We start from the raw sequence: 6134 nt of genomic DNA on the forward strand, positions 1-6134 counted from the left end.
TGATGCAACCTCCTTTCTGACAAGAACTGTCATGGTTTTATGATTTTTGTTATTGGTATTCCACATCATAACATCATAAAAGCATTGGGAGTTAAAGAGTTAATACCCCACTTGTGTGGACTGCTGATTTTTCCGAATACATGGCTCCCAGAAGAGAACTACTGCATACCCCAGAAGGTATGTAGAACTTATTATATATTGTATTATATTGTGCTATCTATCTTGCATTCCAATATCATACTTAGTAAATTAACCTTCCTCAGACTGTTGCTGCTGTTCTGTTTTTAGGTCCAGCTCCCACCTCCCTACCCTTCCCCCTTTCCCAAGGTGTGGGTTCCCTGCCCTATTAGTTACAAAAGCAGGCCAAACTGGCCCATAAACCATCGACACCCTCCCCCACCCCTTCCCTTTTTGGTCCAGTGGTCCTGGGGGTCTGCTGTCCCCATCATGAACGCAGATAAATCTCAATAACCCTGTTAATGTACTTTTGCAGCACCCCAGAAAGGTGTCCCTGTTCTGCGATCAAGGAAAGGAGTCACAGTGGAATCCTTGTTAAAACAATCCCCAAAATTCTAGACGTCCTGTTGAGATTTCTAGCACTACTCTTTCCCCAGCTGTTTAGTATTAAACACTGTAAATACTAAACACACAGCTGTTGTTGATTTAAGTTGTAGCTGTGAGGAAGTTATTGGTAATCAAGATAGATTCAGAGAAACTGTATGCAACTTGGCTACTTCTGTTTAAATACCATGTTCATGTATCCTGTGTGGTTCTATATATGGACCAGTCTGTAAAGGCAAAGTAAAAGCCACATCTCCATGAAAGAATACCACATTCTTCACCAGAACCTTATGTTTCCCTCCATCTCCTCTGAGAAATAAGTCTAACAGGACCAGCAGCTCCAATGCTCTTCAGAGAACCAGAGGGACAAGCAGTGAATGCTGGAGATGGTGCTGCTGCTTCTGATGCTGGATGAGGCTGAGCTCTGCTCCTCATCCTGGTGGGGTTGTTCTCCTACATGGCTACTGGGGTCTTAATAAGTAGGCATCAGTATCTCTTCCTCATTCTCATCCTTCCCCACCTCCACTTCTATGTATCCTCCAAGAAAGCCAATGGCATCCTGGCTTATATATAGAAATAGTAATATGAGCAGGAGTAGGGAAGTGATCATCCCTCCGTACTCAGCCCTAATGAGACAGAACCTCAAATACAGTGTTTGGTTTTGATTCCCTCACTACAAGAAAGGCATTGAGGTCCTGGAGCATGTCCAGAGAAGGGCAATGAAGCTGTGAGGGGTCTGGAGCACAAGTTTGATAGGGAGTGACTGAGGGAGATGTGATTATTCCTCTCTGCTTTTCTTTTCCCCCTGCAATTAACAACAACCAGAAAAATTCAAACCAATTTCAAAATGCAAACAGTGATCCCAGCAGGCTTCAGTGTTTTGGGCTGTGCCACATTTTCACTGTTGAAGTATCTCAGGGGCTTCTCCCTAATGGCCCAGTGTGCTTCTGGAGCCTTCCTTTCTTTGAGCCCATCACCAAACTCATCCCTGTCTTTTTCTTCTCTCAGTAATTTTCTTTGTCTACCCACAGATTTCCTGTTTTCAGCCTCCATCATTGTACAGACTTGGTCTTTCCTAGTTTTTTTCAGTCCCCTCTGATCCCTTCATGCTCCCAGTTCCAGCCCTAATTTGACTCCAAGAATCATCTTTGATTTCTTACAACATCTGATCCCTTTTCACTGACATTCCCACTCCCCTACCTCACAAGTCTTGTCCTCATTTAAACAAGGTGGCTTTCTGTTGTACCAACCTTAGGAGCCAGCAGAGTGGACAAAAGGAATGGTGCTTTCTGCTCCTTGTTCTGGTGGCCAGCACGCCATGGACTGAAATATTTAGGAAAAAAACCCTGAAAATAACTTCCTCATCATCCAAAACTGAAATTGAAGTTAATGAAAGCCTTAATTTTAGCCTGTATTTTCCAGATGTTAGCAACATCTAGGACACGAAGATGTCTGAGAGTAGTCAGCTGGATTTATGATATGATCTGTTTTATTAGGCAAGTGACATAAATAGGTGTTTCAAAAGAGGAAAAAGTTTCTTTTCTGTTTCTTTCTTCTGGGCATACAGTAGGTAATGGCTAATAAGGCAGAGGCAGATGGGGATTTTTCTCCCAAACTTGGCATGTACTAATAACAATCCCAAAAGGATTGGTTAGAAAGTTGTCAGGAAATAATCTAAACACTGTAAGGCTTATAAGCGTCTTGTGGTATATGCCCCTCTGGACAGCCTGCACATAATCTTTTTTGGGTTTCTTGTTTTTGTTTGTTTGGTTGTTTGGATTTAATACCTCTGGGAAAATCAGACCATTATACATTTATCAGTTGATCAGTGCTTGTTCACTGAGACATTAAAGCTCAAGCTTTTCACTGGAAGATAGGAAACAAAAGATTGCAGATTTAACAAATAATAGGCATAATTGATTCTTAACAACATATTCATCTCAGTGCTCATTTTCTTCTAGCTCAAAATTCCAAAGAACTACAAATTTAGTACTGATGACAAGACCCCCTCTTCTGAATGTTTTCCTCAGTTCTTATTTTAGGGTTTCCCACAAGGCAACCATCTCAACATGTTTCTCCCTCCCTGTTTTGTTAATCATATTTGGAGTATGTATGCAAACATGGCTCTGTAAGGGAGCTTGTATTTTATGTTCTCTCAAACGTTCTATCACACTGGTGTTCTTCCTTGAAAGAGCAGGGGATATAAGGAGCTTGAAAATAATGTAAAGGCTCTTGCTAGAGGTCTCTACAGGATGTTATACCACCTCCTTTTGTCTGGCTGCTGCTTCTTGACTCTGAATTACCCTTTTTGTGTGGTCTGCTGATGCACTCACATCAAATGTCATACAGGCTATTGGTTATAATTGTCTTCAAGTAAGCTTGCAATTGTCTTGCATTATTCTACTAGTCTTCTACTCTCAATGCAATTGGGCATAGATGACAGGTTATTAGTTACTCTGCCTGAACATGGCTGTAGGAGAGCAAGAATCCTCAGTTTTTTACAGCATAAGTTTTTTTGGAATCTTGTCTCATGTCAAGTTTTGTACTTTAATTTCTTGTCTCCATAATCCAGTTTCTTACCTAAAACAAGATAAAGCCTTCTGAATTTGTGCAAGTGTCTGCAGCCAAACAGCTTCATGGAAAACGCTGTTACCTTGGGACATGTAGCATATATGGAAATGCTAATGTGAGCAGTGTTTGCCATTTCTGATCTTTTTTCCTGCCCTTTCAGTCCCCGGCTCTACACATTCTACAATGGTCACGATGATGCTCTTAGAGGAAGCACCTACGTACTACAGCTGTGGAGGTGTTTATCCTTACAGCCTGAATCTTGGCAATTTCTTTATTGCTCCCTGTCAAACTCATCCCTATGGGATAACCACAAAGTCTTTAAGGCACTTTTCTAAAAACATAGATGAAAATGCTCTGCCTCTACAACAGGCTTTTCTGCTGGGTCATTAGAGAAGCTGTGGCAAGCTGAAACTGCAACATCTGAAATACAAATCTTAAAGGCAGAATAAAACTTCAAAGAAGCAGTTTCCTTTTCTTATTGATGTCAGTGCCCCCATTGTATAAACGCTTTGGCCTGAGCCTGGTTCAGTGGCAAAGTGATGTTACGCAAAGGCTTGAGAATTCCAAAATTTTCACAGAGGGGAAAAAAAAACACAACAAAAACAACCCATTCAAAATAGAAGAAAGAGAAGAGAGGAAGAAACATTCCCCAGACTTCTCATTGTCTGGAAGAGCCAGGGAAAATCTCATCAGTGTATATTCATACCTGAATGGAAAATGCAAGGGAACACAGAAGATTCCCTTTGAACACCAGGCAGGACTTCTGTGCTGTGTAGATGATGAAGCACAGGCACAGGCTGCACAGAGGCTATGGAATATCCTCCTTGAAGATCTTCACAGCCATCTGCATGTTAACCTGTCACCCTGCTCTGGCTGTTCCTGCTAGGGTGGAATCTGGAGCAGGTGGACCCAGAGGGCCCTGCAGCCTTAGCCATGATGTGATTCTACGATTCAAGTCCTCTCTGCTTGATGGAGGCAAGTAATCAGGCTCTAGTTACCCCAGCCTCATGTCCAGATTGTCTAGTTTCTTCTCTGCTCCTAGCCTTGTTTAATTCTGTGATAGCATCTAGTATTTGTGGAAGGTGTGATCAGATTCTTTCACAGCATGGACAAGCAATCTAATAATGAAATCTTTGACCATTATGAGGTTGATATTACATTTTCTCCACCCTTTTTTGAATAGAAAAGTAGAAATATAGCTGCTGCACTTCTGTGAAAAATTCTGTCTCAAAGTGTTTCACATTTTTACTTTCACCAGAAAAAAAATTCTGAGCAAGATCTATTCTTGTTGTTTTTTTTTCTTCTATTTTTATTTATTAATTCTATTTATTTATTTATTTATTTATTTAAAATGTATCATTTATCTGAGCTTTTTTCCTGTTCTTCAGAGACTATCACTGAGTCTGTAGACTTCACTATTAGGAAACCTTTTTTATCATATCTGTTTCTCTTTTTAGGAAGTCCCAGATGTGTTTCTCTGTTTCTTCCTGGCTCTCTCACTTTGTATGTGAATTTTCATCTGTGAAGTCAAAGCAGAAAGTATAACCTCCAGCAAAATGGGTTCCAGAAAAGCTGTGAGACAATGTTGGCTCACAAAAAGAAATGAAGTTGGGCTAAGAGAAAGGAGGCTACTGTATGGCAAAATAATTTCTAGGAGAAAAAGAAACATCTGAAGTTTGGCAATATATTGAATGATAATACTAATAACCATTATAGACACTGAATACCAAATAAAGTAACATTTTTCTGGAAGGGCATACTCTGAGGAGCTGAAAAGAAAAAAATATATATATTAACAGTACAGGAGGCTGTGAGAAGTGTTACAATGAGCATCTATAAGCTATATCACCAAGAACTGAATTTGAGTTTTCCAGTACCAAATGGAGCTGTGACCAGTTAGGATGAATTGCTCTTCAGGATACCTTAGGTAAAGCTGTACAAGCTTGGTTTATTAACTAATGTCGTAATAAGAGTCAGGAAGAAATACAGAAAGAACATGCAGATGTTTGTGAAGCATTTTTACAGTGCATGTGCAACAAGCTACAGGGCCATCCTGAATATTAATAGGTCACAGACAGACAAAGCACTAAAAAATTTTTGCAAAGATAATTGCATTGTCAATGTTATTTCAGGCATCTATGCAAGAATTATCACCATGGTTCCTTTAATGCTACATTATAACTTGCTTTGAGGATCTTTTTTAAGCATTGTTGAAGACATTCATGGATGATAACTGATAGTTAACAAGTAATGAAGCAAAAAGTCTTTTTACAGCTAGGCTCATCTATCACTACAGCAAGTAGCACATACTGGGAGAGTATGTGTCTTCTTGGGCACCTACATTTTTTCAGTTATGTACACAGTGACAATAATTATTTACTTAAATAATTGCTAAGAATCAGCATAGTCTTCATCTGGTGAAAGTCAGTAACATTGCATCTCCTCACCATGTTTGCTTTTATTCTCTCTATTCCATTTGCAAAGTTCAAACAGAAAAGTCTTCTGAAAAGGAGAAGAAAAATGGCTTATTTGCAGAGGGACTCTTTTTGGGTGTAGTTTCATCTAAATTATTGTTACATTAAGGGAGAGGCCTTTTACATATAGAATATGGTAAAGCACAGATAAAGGCTCTTCTATTTTGTCCAGTACAACATGCTCTTACAGCCATCTGTGAGGATGAGGTTGACCTGGGTTCTCTCTCCCATCTCAGTGGATGCAAATCCTCCAACTTTATTTCCTTGGATGTATTAGCTATCCATGACAGAAAATGAGGAGTGAAGGGTGGATGGAGAACATGACTTGCTTCATTTGCCCATTGTCTTTAGCTGTGTGAGCTAAAGCAGGATTTGAAAATATGACAGTTGAATTTTTTTGGACAATTGTTAGTGAGCTTGTCCTTAACAGAAGAAATTAATGTTTTTCTGTCAGGCAACTCACAAAGAATCATCCAAAGGTTCATCTTTCAGCTCTAGTTAGAGGGAGAAAAGCACATATTTGAGAAA

Source organism: Coturnix japonica, chromosome 1 (assembly GCF_001577835.2).
Source record: "Coturnix japonica isolate 7356 chromosome 1, Coturnix japonica 2.1, whole genome shotgun sequence".
In the NCBI taxonomy this organism is placed as follows: Eukaryota; Metazoa; Chordata; class Aves; order Galliformes; family Phasianidae; genus Coturnix; species Coturnix japonica.